The following is a 17592-nucleotide window of genomic DNA, read 5'->3' as shown; positions in this document are numbered from 1 at the left end:
TGCGCATAGGCATAACAACCTTTTACAAGAACCAATCTGTTGTTAACACTGGACTAACCTCTTAGTAGAGTTAAACAGCCGTTATATCCTTTTCCAAAAAAACTTCAGCGCAACTTCGGTTTAAATAAAAACGAAGTGAACAGCCTATCGAACAATATAGAAGCCAGGTAAATGGCTACATCCTCAACATAAAAGTAAATGTTAGCTAGGATAAAAAGCTCGTATACCATACATAATAGCATGGAGGTAAAAATAAAGAAGAAAATTGAACTCATCTCAATGCTCACAAAACTCTATTCAAATTGTTATTGTTTCGGCATCTCTTCAATATTCATGCATTTCACTGGATTTTTACAAAAAGCATTATCCTTTAACGGGCCGCAGGGAAAGAGTGAGTTGCCATAACTTTTATTTATCTCCCATCTTCAATAGCATGATAAAGTGATTCAAAGGTGGGGGTTCATAGGTCTATAAGTTATTATTGTTAGGCCTATTTTTTGTAATTTTTTATTGTTGACGAACAAAAGGCATGTCAGCTATCTTGAATATTCGCACATGAAGCGAGGACCATTTAATTAAACGTTAAAGTGGAGGAGAAAGACATGGAACAACACAAGAATTTTTTAAAATTGTTTTGTAGATTTTGTGGTAGTAAAATAACGTTAAAACAGGGATATTGGAGTACTAAATCTGTTATGGCAAACAGTGAATTGATACATAGGGTATATAGTGTGAATTTTAGCGAAGAAGATGAAAATATTTATCCGAAGATTTTGAACAACACACAGTTAGCTGTAAAATCTACCCCGTCCAAGCAGAAAGTAGCGATTTTTTGCATGTACAGTCACTTGATGAAAAGTTGGTAAATTTGGGATTCATGAAACAAAATATTATGAGCATGAAAAGAACATATGTGAATGTAATTGTAGAATATGGTACACTACAAAACAAATTAGTTTTGAATATTGAAGTTAGTTCCATAAAATAAAAACTCAGTAAAGTCTTTTATTTTATGGAACTAACTTCTCATTAGCTACCGTGGAAAACCAAATCATGTTCCACTACATAAAGAAAATTTTAATATAATTGGACACAAATATTGTAGCTATTTGATCTTAGAAGATATTTCTAAACTGTTTTTTGAATGCCAAAAATATTTAAATTTATTAAGAACATGTCGTTCACGTATACAAATGGAAGAACCAGAGAAGAAGAAACAAAAAGTGTCTGATTCTTTCAAAGCAAATTATAGATATTTGTGTAGATCTGAACTAAAAGAACGCCTTGCTGCAAAAAAGATACCATGTTGAAAGTTATCCGTATGTCGCTGTCTGAATGTATTAAGAAAGATGGAGTCACTGTAGATGATGAGCAAAATGAATATTTGTCAGAAATAATGAGTATGTTGATAAACATTCTCCACAGTGGCTCTTATGGCAGCAACAGAAAGAAAAATTGTCAACAAATGATAGCAGGGGAATGCATTGTCATCAGTTAATAATACTTAATAATAATAATACGTAAAATATTTACTTTCCGAGAAATTTTTGCAAAATCCGTTAGAAGAACACTTCTGAAGACAACGAAGACGTGGTAGTTGCAACGACAATTCAAATTTGTTTCAATTTAGAAATCAGGAATTATTTTTAAACGTTATGCAGTCTGATTTGATCACTGACTTGTGACTACTTTAGTGTCTTTCGCATGGCTGGCTCTGATCTTTGTGATAGTGATTTCGGCTCATCTGTCATATATCATGAAAAATGTCTTTCCATTTGCTGTACATAAGTTTTTACACATGACTTAGCTCTTATATGGACCCACTTAACAATCACTTCTTTTTTAATTCCGAGAGCTAGTTCACGATTCGACACTAATCTACATAATTTATCCCAGGAGTCATTCACAAGATTACTGTTATTTATCTCTCTATATATACAATCTCGTATATCTTTACCTTCGTATTTTTAATGAAGGTGACATTCATAATTTTTCGCACCACGTTCTCCACACGCCTGACAAACAAAAACATGTTGTTATTTATTCTTACTAAACCTCCTCTATTAACCAAGTCTATCCATTTGTAGGTGTATACCAAAAAAGACTCCCCATCCTTTAACTTTTAAATTGTTTAGAAATTGTAGAGCTGATGACGCTAAACTTTTAATCTTTATGTTGCTTTGCAGTATTTTTTGGTAATTCTTGATCAACGAAAACACAATGCACCCTGCTACATAAGTAAGCACTTCTTGCTCACTTTCCGATAATTTTAGACTGCTTTGTTCAACTTTTAATAAATTCTTGCATTACATAATCTCGTTTTCGTATTTCAATATATTAAATACGCACTGCATCAAAATATAATGAGTTAGTGTGGAGATTTCTCGGCTGGACACAAATTTATACACTTGCTTCCACGCTTCTTTAATTTCGTAGGAGATGGAAACAGCATGTATTTTAGACCACAAAACTTCCTGGCCAGAACATTTGTGAATTACGTTGAAATCATTACATTGAAAACTTGTTCGCTTGCTCGCATTTAAAACTTTTTTGCCATCCATTATAATTTCTTGTGGATTGTTTCCAGGGGTTTCAATTTTCCCTCCACATATGATCATGTTGTTTATTGGATCTTCTGAAGCACTTTTAAGAGCTGATATAAGCAATTCTTTCGCATTTAACGAGTCATTTCATTCTCAACAGAGAATGCTTCACTCCGATCAGACCTCTTATCATGACGGGCGAGTATAATGCGTGTAAGTCATATTGAAGAAGAACTACTTTGTTCATCACTAACATACTGCCAAGCAGTGAGCAGGATTCGATCCGCGGTCCCCATAACTGGGAGACGCAGACAAATCCACTACACTACGTGCGGCAATATGTTAGTGATGAACTAAGATAGTTTATCCGGATGGTGTGTATACATATAGGTGAATATTTATCATAGCACATCCGTATTTCATTCTCAACAGAGAATGCTTCACCCCAGTTCTGGGGACCGCGGATCGAATCCCGCTCACTGCTTGGCATTATGCTAGTGATGAACAAAGTAGTCTCGTTTTATTGTCAAGGAACCTAAAGAAAGATCAATTTTAGTTACGCAGGTAATAAATTGCCCATAGGAATTGATTTCATGATTTACACAGTAAAACATAGAGAACAGAAAAGTTAAAACTACTATGCATTGACTGGATGATTTGAAACTTAAAATAAAGTATATATACTAAAAGATAAAAAAGTAGAAATTACCCAACTTACCAGTTTTGTACAGTATTTTACAGTAAGTGATTTTGATAAAGTACGTGATTTTGTTTTATTTTAAAGAATAATAAGTAATTTGGTAAGATTTTTTTAAAATGTTATGGAGACTTATACATTCTTTAAATTCGTCGTAACTGTGCTATGTTAGCCAGGCGAGTAACTTGAAGTGTAATAAGAATGCTGTACAGTCATTGAAGGGAGTGGTATGGGAAGAAAAGACGTCTAACATACTTATTATCGTGGTAATAATAGTATTTGTTAGTAGCTGTAGCAAATTGAACGTCTGTGGCGCTTCACACCCTTGACAATATCACGTAAGCCAAAGCCGGTCCAATAGTTTTTTGATCGATCGCCCAGGTTATGTGATTCATTGTTTGACCTAAACAGAACATGAATTGGTAATAAATGTGGTATTTGATTTAATTTAAACTACTTACTTTTATTATGACATTAATTTCTATTTTACAGATTTTACAAAAAATTACCTTGAAATTTTAAGACAGTTTTTCTGTAAGTAGGTAGCAATAGATAATATCCGTTTCTTTTCGGTATGCACGGTATAGACAGCAACCGTATTTAGCTTTGTTTTTACCAACAAATTTGCTTTTTTGGCTACTGATACGGTACCTAAAAATATAAGTTGTTAGTATATTATTATAAAGATAAAAACAGAAGAAATAGTATAGGGATGCATTAACAAAACCATTGTTCGGATCACAATTTTCGGTCAGTACAACTTGCTTTCCAATATAACAAGGCTGTCAAGTTTCAGTAGCATCTGTTAGCTATAGACCCAGATTTGGAAATGAAAGTATATTTATATGATATGCTTTATATATATATATTTCCAAGGTGATGTGTGAAACGTAATTAAAAACGAATGTCAGCAAATACTATATCTGCATATAGGTATTGCAGAACAAGTTGATGATTGTATTCTTGTTTCGTGAGAACAAGTTATAAAGGTTGTATTAGGATGACAACGTAATATATCAAACATCACATTGGATACTACATATTTATTTGCAGGAATTGTAGTAAGGCTGAACTGGTCCCTTATCTCTCAGTCAGTCATTCTAAATTGTAAAATGTACCAGTTTGTAATGTAGTATAACAATCGATGGCTTTATTTTATGAACTTTTCTTGAAAACCTACAAATCTTGATTATTTCCAAAACGTATTGTGATAAACATTTTTTTTGTACAGTCAAGTTAAATTTGTGGAAAGTATTATTTTTGTAAATACTGACTAAACGAATCATCAAACTTCCACCATACGTAGTGGGCGGCAATGATTAGTTTTCGTCGCACAGAAATTAGCAATCGGCTTAGCTGTTAGCAATTCTATGGTCAATGTCGGTCGCAGTTTTAGTATTAACTTGGCCAATCTGTAAATATAAAAAAAAAGAAATTTATAAAAAAGATAATGTTACTCTGTTCAATGTTTCTTGGAATTAATTGAAAAGTACGTCGTCAATTACAATAAGTTGGTACCATGACAAATTCAAATGTATTTCGTAATTATCATCTTGATTTATTGGAATAAAGAATGATGTATACTTCTTTAAAATTAACAAGCGAGTACCTTACGAGCTCAACATAAAAAAAATTCCTTTTTATTTTTACTTTTTATTAAGCGAATATTTTTACATGTCAAATAAAAGCTGTTATGATTGTGTCCAGGTAAAGTATATAAAAAAAAAAAAAATATGAATGTATATAAATAAATGAAACCAAGTATATAATATGCTTTCCAATCATAGTAATAAACTTCGCCTAAGAGAATTTTATTACGTCATGTAAGGTAGTGGGCAAAGTTGCAAGAAATAGTAGAAGAAATGTTCACAACCAGAAAGATATTGTCGCGGCGCGAAATCACATTAAGTTGACAATGCGGTGAGTCAAGATGTAATGTTTTTTTGTTTTGCTATCGTATGTAAATCCGAAAGTTCACTTTAATCACAAAACACGACGTATTCTGCGCGTTCACACGTCACAGCGACAATCAATATAGAAAGAGTTGCGGAGAGGTTGCCAAGGCAAAGGCATTAAGCACGGCAAGGAAAGGGCAAAGGCAGGCAAGGAAACAGGAAAAGGAATCAGGAAGGCAGGGGTGGGTAAGGCATGGTAGGCACAGGCATGGGAGGCACAGGCAAGGACATAGTAGGCAGGCACCAGAAAAGGCATAGGAAGGGTAGGCAAAGAAAGGCACGGTCAGTGCTGGCAAGGAAATGGAACGGCAAGGCAGGGGTGCATGACTTTAATAGAAAATATCCACCTTACAACTCAAAGATTGTGTATACTCAATATATCTAAGATAAGTATCATATTAGTCCAGGAGTATAGAAAGTATTGAGGTGCAAATATTTCAAATTCAATATCTCAAAAAAAGTCTCAAATTTATCTCAGGTCAATATACAGTGAATCATGTTAGCAGAATTATGTGCCATTACAAGTATTTAAACAATCGGTCATAACGACATATGATTTTTTGATAAACCTGAGATTAACTTGATTCCAATGACAACAACATTAAAAAGTCAAGATATGGAAATAATCAGAGAAGTCCACGAGAAAGGCAAAAAAATTTAAAAAACGTCTTTTTTAGTTTCTTGTGCCTACCAGGTATGTCAACACAAAACTTTTTACCATAAAGTGATAGATCTATTACAAAAAACAAAGCACTTTTGGGCTCTATAAATGAAAGTGACAAATCTACAACTCAAAGATGACATATAATAGGCCTGGTTGTTGTAGGTGCAAGATAATTATGTTTTTCCTAGCCCTGTCCAGGATTCGAACCTGGATTTCTCATTTGCATGAGTGTCATAGCCATTAGACCAGCAGGGCATAAATATATATATATACAAAACTTTACAGGTGAACATTATATACACTTAGGAATTTACCGCACACAGCCTAGTTAATTAACCTTTTGAGAAATGCTGGTTAAGCCACAAGTAACTGTGTTACCTGGCGTAAAACGCTTGGTGGAACAGTTAATACAAATTGAAAACTGTACCACACATTCAGGTGGAGCGCCTTAGTACAGATGTGCAGTATATCGTAAATCGAGTGAAATACACAACATTTAAGGTGTTTCGGGTGTAATTATATTTATCCTTTAGCTTGAATAAAAACACAATTTACATATTGTGCCATGTCATAGCGAAAACAGTCAGCAAACCTTTTTTATTTTTCACAAAATGTTCCCGGTAAAACTTCAAATATATGTACTTTAATCTGTGGTGCGCCATTAGTATAGGTAAAAAAACCCTTTCAAAAAAACTTTAGCACAACTTCTGTTAAATAGAAACACAGGTAATAGCTTGTCGTTAACACTAGGCTGAGTGATTAGTACAGATATACTGTGGCACACATATACGTTTCGACATAATATCCCTTTCCGAAAAATATCCTAACTTTGGAGCTAAAACAGTCATTCAGCAATTTTATTTTGCGGAAAAGTTTTTGTTACATTTAAAAATAAAAACACAGTTTAAAACCTGTTATTACACTCCTAAAGCAAAAGGAATCCTGCAATAGTTTATGGGAAAAGTTCTTGTGCAAGATCAAACATTAATCGTGAAATCGGATAGCCGTAATACATTTTTCCAAAAAACTTTACTGCAACTTTGGTTACCCTGCATGACAATAAAAAATTCTTATTTCCAACTGAGCAGAAACTTTAAAATAATAGCAATTAATTAGACTATTGAGAAATTAAATAAGAAATACATGTTTCAATACATGTTGATGATTGCACGAGAACAGCTTGTCAGAATTTAAAAAGCCTCTTAACAGAAAACGTAGACGTTGATGTTAAAGTTAGAATTTAAAACGCCTGGGTAATAACAAATGCAGATGTTGAAAAATTAAATAATAAAACAGGTATGTTGCACATCCATATAGGTTTAATACCATTTCAAACCAGACATAATCAACATTCAATGTGGCACAGTTTACAAAACGTATAAATCGCGCCAGGTGTTATAGTTACTTGTGACTAAACCAGATTAGCTTAAACTTCTGTTAAATAGAAACACAGGTAACAGCTTGTTGTTAACACAAGGCTGAGTGATTTGTACAGGTAGCTATACTGTTTCGCACATATACGTTTCGGCACAATACCCATTTCTAAAAAACTATCTTAACTTCAGTTCAAACAGACAGTTAACAACCTGTTCTTATCCTACGCAGCTAAAACAATTTTATATACTTTGTGGAAAATTTTGTAGCTAACATTTAAAAATAAAAATACAGTTTATAACCTGTTTTTACCTTCTCTAAGCAAAAAAACCCCGCAATATTTAATGGAAAAAGTTTCTGTTAAAGATTAAAAATTAAACACGGCACTATGATTGAGTGTATTATCTCACTCACTGTGTATTATATGTAGAGCTATAGCTAGCTATAGCCAGAAAATCTATTTCTTTGTAGCTTATACTAGCCATTATGATATTGCTTGATCTTTTTTATGTTATTCCAGCTCAGTCAGTAGTTTTATGCTAGCTAGCCTTAGGTGTGAGTGAGAATAAGAAAGGGTTCATTACATACCCTTTCTTTCTTCGCTTTCTTGAACATAACAAGCCCTTCCGTCAGTTGCGATATGGCTTAGATTGAGTTTGAGGCGCTATGTGTCCGAGAAAATGTCATGTGATGTTAGTAAAAGTGATTTATGTATCACGTGGCTAAAAAGTGTAGGCAGATTTAACCTAAACTGGAAACGGCACCATTTACGCTTGGTACCATATTTAAAAAACAACAAAAACTCCATCGCCGTGCTAAAAACATGTTGTCTCGCTCACTAGAAAAATGTACTTAAGAATGACCATATGAAATCGCTGGGAGACTGGGCCCCAAAACGACGGATTTTTGATATTTTTGATGTATAGGGGGGCGGGGCGCGGAAATCGTATAGAAATCCTATATACTCTCCACCGTGCTTACTTTTTCTTTTATATTTGGCTTATTTAATGAGGAAATGGGCTCCGCTACGCTCCGGGCGCTGACGCGCCCTCCGCTACTCTCCGCAAAAATCGCCAATGTAAAAGGAATTTTAAATATTAAGCAATATTAAGGACCGCGTTTGCTTTGTTTAAATTGACTGTCGTTCGAAATATCGTTAAGTGTTATACACGATAAACTATTAATACAGTTTCTTTCTAATACATAGGATAAAGTTTATACAGAGTAGAAAAATCGATTTCTATGAAGTAACAAAACATTCTTAGTCTGCGTAAAGTGAGTGCTTACGTACTTTGTCACTGATATGTTAATTACCTTCTGAACCTTGATGAATTAAAAGTTTTGATTGATTATAGCTGGTCTAAAGACCAACCTTATGTCCATGTTAATAAAAGTATATGAGTCATAGATCCATAGTTAATGTAAATATACCTTAGCACGATTCTCCTATGTATGAACCCGATCCTCTCGTCCATCCAGGCACCTACTGAACCATAACGGTGTGCGCTAAATAATAAAGGATAAGACTTCATAGATTTTATAAACGCTTAGACCTAAGGTGGATGTATAAAGCAAAGACAAAACTTATAAATTAAATTTACTTGCCAAGCCGGTGGATCCAGCCGAGTTAAAGGGAAAAAAATTGTCAAAAAAACTTACACCACTCTCTTGATAGGTCTTCCCGGATTCTAAATTAATAAAAATGTCGATATAACTTTGTTAATGGTAAAGAACACGTTAAACGTTTTGTTACTTATCCTTTGGAAGTTGTGATACACAATGTATCACAGCCCATTCCTCAACACTTCTTCTCGCTGCTGGGGTTGTGGTTGTTGTTCTTGCATTTTCATTTCTTGTTGTTGCATTTGTTGTTGTTAATGTTGTTGATGTTGTCGATGTTGTCGATGTTGTTGGCTCCCACCTAATTTTTAGAGAACAGCTAGAACGTAAAGTTTGGCACCAGTAGGTAGTTTCATCTTATTGCAATAAAAATTGCGAGTATAACGTCATAATTAAAAGGTGGTACTTCAAAACTCCAAGTTTTGAATAGATATCTCTGAAATTAGTAGGTTTTACCAAAATTTGTTCAAAATTATATTTAATAATTCACTCGGGACAATAAAAAAAAACATAGAAGGGATAGCAACACCCATTTATTCAAAAAAAACCACAGCAACCAAGGAGATAAATTTATGCTTTAAAAAGCATAGGAGATGGAATTCACTCAGGGGACATGAAATTCACTCAGAGGAAATGGAATTCACTCTTAATAATAAAAATCAACCGGGATATGGAATCATTTTTAAGAAACAACAGCAAGGAGGAGATCAAATTCACTCACGTCAAAAACAACCCGAGAAAATAAATTCATTTACAAAAAGCAAAGGAGATGGAATTCACTTTGAACAACAATTAAAATATAGAAGGTATAATAACCCACTTATCTAAAAAACAACAACAAGCGAGGAGATAAATTTTATTTTTTAAAAAGCAGAGGAGATGAAATTCACCTAGAGGAGATGTAATTCACTCTGCACAAAAATAAAAACAAGCGGGAAAGAAATCTACTTGTATTAAAAACAACAACAACAATAAAAAAGGGATGGGAATCACTTTATAAAAACAACAGCAAAAGAGGAGATGAAATTCACTAACGTTAAAAATAACCCGACGAAGTAAATTTATTTATAATAACCAGAGGGCATGAAATACACTTTAAACCATAGCAAAAAATAGAAGGTATAGAAATCCACTTATTTCGAGAAAAAAAGTATTAGTTGGGTGTAATTTACTCGAAAGAAAAGGAATGGGAATAGAAGGAATGCCTGTCGCAACGCTAAAATAAAATTTCATAAAATTAGGAACTCTAGATGTTGAAAAAACCAACAATACTTAAATGCTAACCCTATTCATACGTAGTAAATATTTTGCGTCCCTTGCGTTACACACCCATTGACGCCTCAAGGCGTTATGTTTTTATAGGAATTTCTGATGTTGCCTTACACTGTTTTTGGTAATTGTTGTTTGTGAGGCTTCGGGCTATGTGAAATTAATAATTTTCATTCAATTCTGACAAAAAATGCGCTGAATGAACAAACTCATTAAAAAGCGTATCATTTTTTTTCTTACGATCCCAACAAATAATAAGTGACGGCGGCACGACATGACTATTCCCTCTCAACTTTCACCACTACATTCGCCTCTCTCTTTACGTCTCGGGATGAATAGGGTTAACATTTGTAGAAATAGACAAATTTGCTGGCAAAAGCGTTTCTTATTGACATAAGCCTTTCGCAAATTGTTCAAAATATATTTTTATTATGCACGAATACAACTTACCCCTCATAATCCGAGAACAGGTAAGGATGCAAGAGAGTTTCAGACGATGTGAGAGAGTTTCAGAGTATGTGAGGGAGTTTTGGAGGATTTGAGCAAACCAAGAAATCTTAACAAGCCAGACATCCGAAGTATATCGCTGCAGTGTAGTGGTAAGAATTGCGTTTTCTTTAATTATTATTTTCTTAAAAATATTGATCCAAGATGATTGTACTTTAGGGTCAACAACGTCTAGGATATTATACTTTAGCCGTGGAATTGATAAATGAGGCATTTAGAAGTGACGAGTGTTATACATTTGCGATTTTTCATATTGATACAAGATAATTATCATTTTGGGACGCCAACCTCGTCTCAGGTTCTATGTATTATAGCCGGAAAATTGATAAACGAGGCATTTTAAAGTGACGAGTGTCATATATTTGCGATTTTTCGTATTGATAAAAGATAATTGTCATTTAGGGTCAATAACTTTGTCTCAGGTTCTTTTACCTTAGCCGTGGAATTGATAAACGAGGCATTTAAAAGAGAGTAGTGTTATATATTCGCCATTTTTCGTATTGATACAAGATAATTGTCATTAAGGGACGACAACCTCGTCTCGGGTTCTATATATTTTAGTCGTAAAATTGACAAACGAGGCATTTAAAAGAGACGAGTTTTATATATTTGCGATTTTTCGTGTTGATACAAGAAAATTTTCATTTAGGGACGACAACCTCGTCTCAGTTTCCATATATTTTAGTCGTAAAATTGATAAACATGGCATTTCAAAGTGTGCCATGTATTTGCAATTCTTCGTATTGATACAAAGCAATTGAAATTTAGGGACGACAACCTCGTCTCAGGTTCTATATATCTTAGCCGTAAAATTGATAAACGAGGCATTCAAAAGAGACGAGTGTTATATATTTGCAATTTTTCGTATTGATACAAGATAATTGTCATTTAGGGTCGAAAACCTCGTCTCAGGTTCTGTATATTTTAGACGTAAAATTGATAAACGAGGCATTTAAAAGAGACGCGTTTTATACATTTGCGATTTTTCGTATTGATACAAGATAATTGTCATTTAGGGACGACAACCTCCTCTCAGGTTCTATATATTATAGCCGTAAAATTGAAAGACGAGGTACTTCAAAGTCGAATAGATAGTTGTATATTAGGGTCAACAACGTCTAGGTTCTATATATTATAGCCGTAGAATTGATAAACGAGGTATTTCAAAGCGACAAGTGTCATGTATTTGCGATTTTTCGTATTGATTAAAGATGATTGTCATTTGGGCACGACAATCTCGTCTCAGGTTCTATGTATTATAGCCGGAAAATTGATAAACGAGGCATTTCAGAGTGACGAGTGTCCTGTATTTGCGATTTGTCGTATTGATACAAGATAATTGTACTTAAGGGTCAACAACCTCGTTTCAGGTTCTTATAATTTAGCCGTGGAATTGATAAGCGAGGCATTTAGAAGTGGCCAGTGTTATATATTTGCGATTTTTCGTATTGATACAAGATAATTGTACTTTGGGGTCAACAACGTCTAGGATATTATACTTTAGCCGTGGAATTAATAAACGAGGCATTTAGAAGTGACGAGCGTGATATATTTGCGATTTTTCGTATTGATACAGGATAATTGTCATTTAGGGACGACAACCACCTCTCAGGTTCTATATATTATAGCCGTAAAATTGATAAACGAGGTATTTCAAAGCGACGAGTGTCATGTATTTGCGATTTTTCGTATTGATCAAAGATGATTGTCATTTGGGCACGACAACCTCGTCTCAGGTTCTATATATCTTAGCCGTAAAAGTGATAAACGAGGTATTTCAAAATGACGAGTGTTATATATTTGCGCTTTTTCGTATTGATACAGGATAATTGTCATTTAGAACGACAACCTCGTCTCAGGTTCTATGTATTATAGCCGGAAAATTGATAAACGAGGCATTTCAGAGTGACGAGTGTCCTGTATTTGCGATTTGTCGTATTGATACAAGATAATTGTACATTAGGGTCAACAACGTCTAGGTTCTTATATTTTAGCTGTGGAATTGATAAACGAGGCATTTAGGAGTGACAAGTGTTATATATTTGCGATTTTTCGTATTAATACAAGATAATTGTCATTTAGGGTCAATAACCTTCGCTCAGGTTCTGTATATTTTAGCCGTGAAATTGATAAACCAGACATTCAAAACAGACGAGTGTTATGTATTTGCGATTTTTCGTATTGATACAAGAAAATTGTCATTTAGGGACGGCAACCTTGGCTCAGGTTCTATATATTTTATCTGTAAAATTGATAAACCAGGCATTTAAAAGACACGAGTGTTATATATATTTGCGATGTTTCGTATTGTACAAGATAATTGTCACTTAGGGTCAATCCAGTAATATTCGCTTGAAGTGGGAAGACCTAAAGTCTTCAGGTTAAGACTTAGTAAAGCGTAAACTGTATCACATGGAGGACACTTACTGTAATGTGTTACAAATCCAGTGGAGCGCTTGTAGGGTATAATATCGTTTTCATAAACCAACATTCACAGGGCTTATGATAAAGATAAAGCCTATTGTTACTTCTGCAAAGCAAATACAGTTGTTTAGCTTTTTTTATTTTGCATGAAAAGTTTCTGTGTATATTCAAAAATTAATTGTGAGTGGCACCAGACTGGGCGATTAGTGCAAAGTAAACGTGTTGCAGATCCAGGTATTTGTATTTATACGGCATGAAATTTAGATTATGTATTTAGCACTGTGCTTTAAAAGCACATTCCCACTTTCTCTGAGCTGGATAAGGTATTTGGTCCTAAACCTGGGACACATTTTATCTTTTTGAATTATTGTTAATCCTGAGAATCACTTAGATTGTTTTCTGTACACATGCTTGTCAACATTGATATGCTGTCAAAAAAAGTTTATCTGCGTCTCCAAAAATGGCCAAAATTAAAAACTCAGAAACTATGATAGTAGTAAAAAAATTTTTTGGGTTCATTTTATTAAACTGGTCTAAAAACATGTAACACTAAGTTTCAAGTCATTATTTCAATTTTTACTGAAGTAATAGGACTTTTACTTAGTATAGTTTTAGCATAGTTTTTCATACCATTGACACCAAAATGACTGCAGGGACTAATCGGTTTGAAATTAATCTATATAATACTACGCCAGTTCTGTCTGTTTGTGACTTTTGCAAAGTGGATAAAATTTCTTTGATAAAGACTATAAAACATCGCCTATGAATTTCTTCCGTAATTTAGCAAACTTTAACGTTAAAGCAATATTGACGTCAAAGGAAAGTATATTAAGAAGCCATTGCATTGCACTTTAAATTAGGCTAAATAACTTGGAAACGGGTGCAATTAACTGACGTCATCTCCTGCGTGGGTAACTAGGGACTACCCGAGACCAATTTGGGTAAGTTTTATAGACCTGGGTCACCGAATCCGTTTCGGAATGAACGGGTTAATGACGTCATCAAAAACTTTTAAACCCTAATATCTCTGCATCCATTTGTCAAAAGTACACGATATCTCTGCATCCATTTGTCAAAAGTACACGATCCTATACATTTGGTGGATTAGTGGATTTTTTCACGGTCCTTATCGACTAGTTTATAATATTTTAATAAGAACGAAAAAGTTACTGTGAGACATGGGTTTTAAACCTTAAAAATTTCCAGCAAGAAATTTGAAAACTAATGAATGACAAAATCGCTGAATTTTATCATCAAATTTTAAATTTTTGTTAATGTAAAAGTAATTCACATGAAAAAGGTTTGTGATGCTTTTTAGGGAGAAATCTTCCATATTAGCCATATGAGGTGCAATGCATTTTCCTGCAGATGTTCTCAAGTATGTGTAGTATAATCTTAAAAAATGTGAACCAAAGTGCCCTGTACGTAAGTCCTAAAAATTTATGTCATTGGCTCACTCTTTACGAATGACACCACGTAACAATTAATTGTCTTGAAATATGAACATTTGTATGACGCACAAAATTGATTAGAAGTTTACTTTTTTATTGTATCTCAAACGAACTGAACTTTTTTTTGTCCAAGCAATGGGCCGTTACATGTAGCCGAATTGCCATTAACTAGCTATAGTAACTTATAGCATGTTTTTCTTTATTAAGTTATTATATGTTTTTAGGCCATAGTCATGCTAAGAAAATATTGAGAAAAATGAGGATAGCATTTACTGTTTTTAACACTACAGACTGTGTGATTCAGTGTTGATGTCCTTATCAAAAACCTAAAACCTTGATTATAAGTTTGGCTCTGTTCTTTTAATATTTTGGATACAATATACCAAATGATTCAAATGTTTATATTTCTCTTTTATGTGTTTCAGCTACTAATTACAATTTGTTATATTTTAAGTATAACTTTGGAATTGCAGGCGTATGCAATAGATTGAATAGCTGATTGTATATGAATTAACGAAAAATGTTGTATTTTTTAACGTTTGGTTTCCCTTTTTCCCTGGTGTACTTCTGGAATGATAAACCAATTATATAGTTTTAGCGTATTCCGCTTTTACGTAACGCTTGTTTTACGTCTTTGATTTTTTTGGACATTTTCCATTTATATTTCATATTTTTTTATCATTTTTTTTGTTGCACATACTTATTTGCACATATTTTTTAGATTTTTTGTTTCAGCGTTTATAAACATAGAATAATGCAAATTGTGAGCAACCTCGATCCCAGGGCTTTTTTTCTTTATCCCATTTTTACTTACTTACTACATTACATTTAGGATTTAGATTAAGATTGTTAAAGTCCTCACATTCATAGTATTTACAACTAGTTGTATGAAAATTGATACTGTCAGCATCGTTGTCCATGCTATGAACAATACTATTAAGATCAGAAAGAAGGGATCTCACATTTTCATTAATACGGGATGTAGAATTTGGGGTTGGTTTTGGTTTACAATTTGACTTGTGAGATAAGGCATCAAATTCTGATACTGAAAGTCTAGAGCAGTTTTGAAAATGTATCCAGGAATTACAGATATCACATCTGTGTTTCCGTAGTTGAGCAATTCATTTTGGTAGAACCCAGGAAACCATTCAACTATTTGATCCACATGTGTAATTTTTTTGTGTTTTTCATCAGTTTTATCAAATTTTATAAAAAAAGCTTCATTTTGATATTTGTAACTGTAGATGAGTTTGTTTCTTTTCAGTTGTCTGCATTCAAATCCCAGTCTTTGATAAAATCGATTTAAATTTTCGGAAATGTAGATTTTGCTGCTTGGTGGCAGCTTAATTTTCTCGAAATTTATATTTTCAGTTTTTTGTTTTCTAAGAGTTTTTGACAATTTTTGCGATTGACGAAGCGTACAATGGTTATTTTTGTTTGATTTTTCTTCGCAGGAAGCCTATGACAAGACTCGATATCGGATTTCGTAACGTTGACCTCCATTTTGTTGAAAATCTCTATCATTTTATCTTCCAGTTGATCATCATCTATATCATTTGTTACACCTGAAATCTCAATATTGCTACGTCTGCCGTATTAGTTTGTTGCCTCTGTAGTCAGTTGGAGATCTCTTAACTCTTTGTTTTGTTCATATACAGTATTTTCTAAAGCTTCGATTTTTTTTTTGCATTTTCTTGTTTTGTTTGATCAAATTGCTTATAATTTTATTTTTCATTTCTTTCAAATCACAATCATTTTTTTCACTTTTTGAAGTTAGGTTATCAATTCGTGATTCAATATGATCAAAACCTTCTTTCAATTATTTTTCAAGTCGAGCTATAGTCGGTATCGGAAGTCAGGTAGTAATCCAAGTAAGAATAAGAGAGAAAAAAAGCTACAGTTAAAAACATATATATGTCTAATATAAAAAAGCAAAATATACTTTTTTTTAACCTAGCTAAAAAGAAACGAAAAAAAAAAAAAACAGTTATACACCTCTCATACAATATCAACATTTTGTTCCATAAAACGACTTTTTTTCTGAAGTTTTCATGAGGCAAGCAGGGCAGAAATAAGCATAACTTCTGGATGAAACATGATTGTTGATAAGCCACAAAACTTTGTGTATCGGTAAAACCAATGAACTAGGGGTTACTACTCTAGAAATATATACATACAGAAAAATATTATTTTGTAAAGGTAGCTAGCTAGACAATTCATATTTTTTAGCTCCTAGTTTTAGTAAAATTATGTATAGCTATAATGTAGTGTAATTATGAAATTATGTCTGACATCCTTCAAAGTCCCAAGTTCCATGTTCTTTTCAGCGCCTTTATGATCTTTGTATGCTGAACCAATCGTTTGATGTTCTTGTCATATAGGATATCTGAATTTGTTTGGAGTTGCTAAGTTATTTTTTATTGTGAATTGGACTTCCCACTGTCTGATTTTTTCTTTGATTTCTGTTTCTTTTCTCAAAACCGAAGTTTGGATTCTTGCTAACTTATGTTGGTAAATACCATGATTCTATTTGTTTGGGTTTCTTTTTAATTGATCTTTCGCTTTGTCTAATCCATACACTTCGTCACTTCCTAATACTTGATACAGTATTGAACCTTCTTTTGTTTTGAATTTTTTTTCATCGTTAACAATTGGACTTTCTTTTGTACAAAATGGTTGTGCCTTTCGAGATTTACTGCTATTCGGGGTTGAATGGACAAGGACATCAATTAGAGTGTTAACCGACGAATGCGATACCATACTTGAATTTAGACTTTCTCCCGTCGAGCTGGCAGATGGATTTATATCAGAATCTACTATTTTTGGTGTTGTAGTTGGTGATGGTGTCTTGTTTGTGAGGGAAGGTGTGTCATCAAGAATATTTTCTCCGTCGGTTTCTTTTTCAGTCATAAAAATAATTTTTTCAGCACACTCTTCCTTCTCATCCTCTGCTGCTTCTATGGTAATTTCTTTGCTTACCTTGCTCACTGCCAAATTGATAAATCTCATTTTAGGTGTAACTGATGGCAGGACAACTTCACTTTGTTGGAACTTTTCCCAAATATTTTTCAGCATTTTTTCAATATCT

Source organism: Hydractinia symbiolongicarpus, chromosome 1, assembly GCF_029227915.1.
Source record: "Hydractinia symbiolongicarpus strain clone_291-10 chromosome 1, HSymV2.1, whole genome shotgun sequence".
Taxonomy (NCBI): domain Eukaryota; kingdom Metazoa; phylum Cnidaria; class Hydrozoa; order Anthoathecata; family Hydractiniidae; genus Hydractinia; species Hydractinia symbiolongicarpus.
This window is presented reverse-complemented; position numbering follows the sequence as displayed.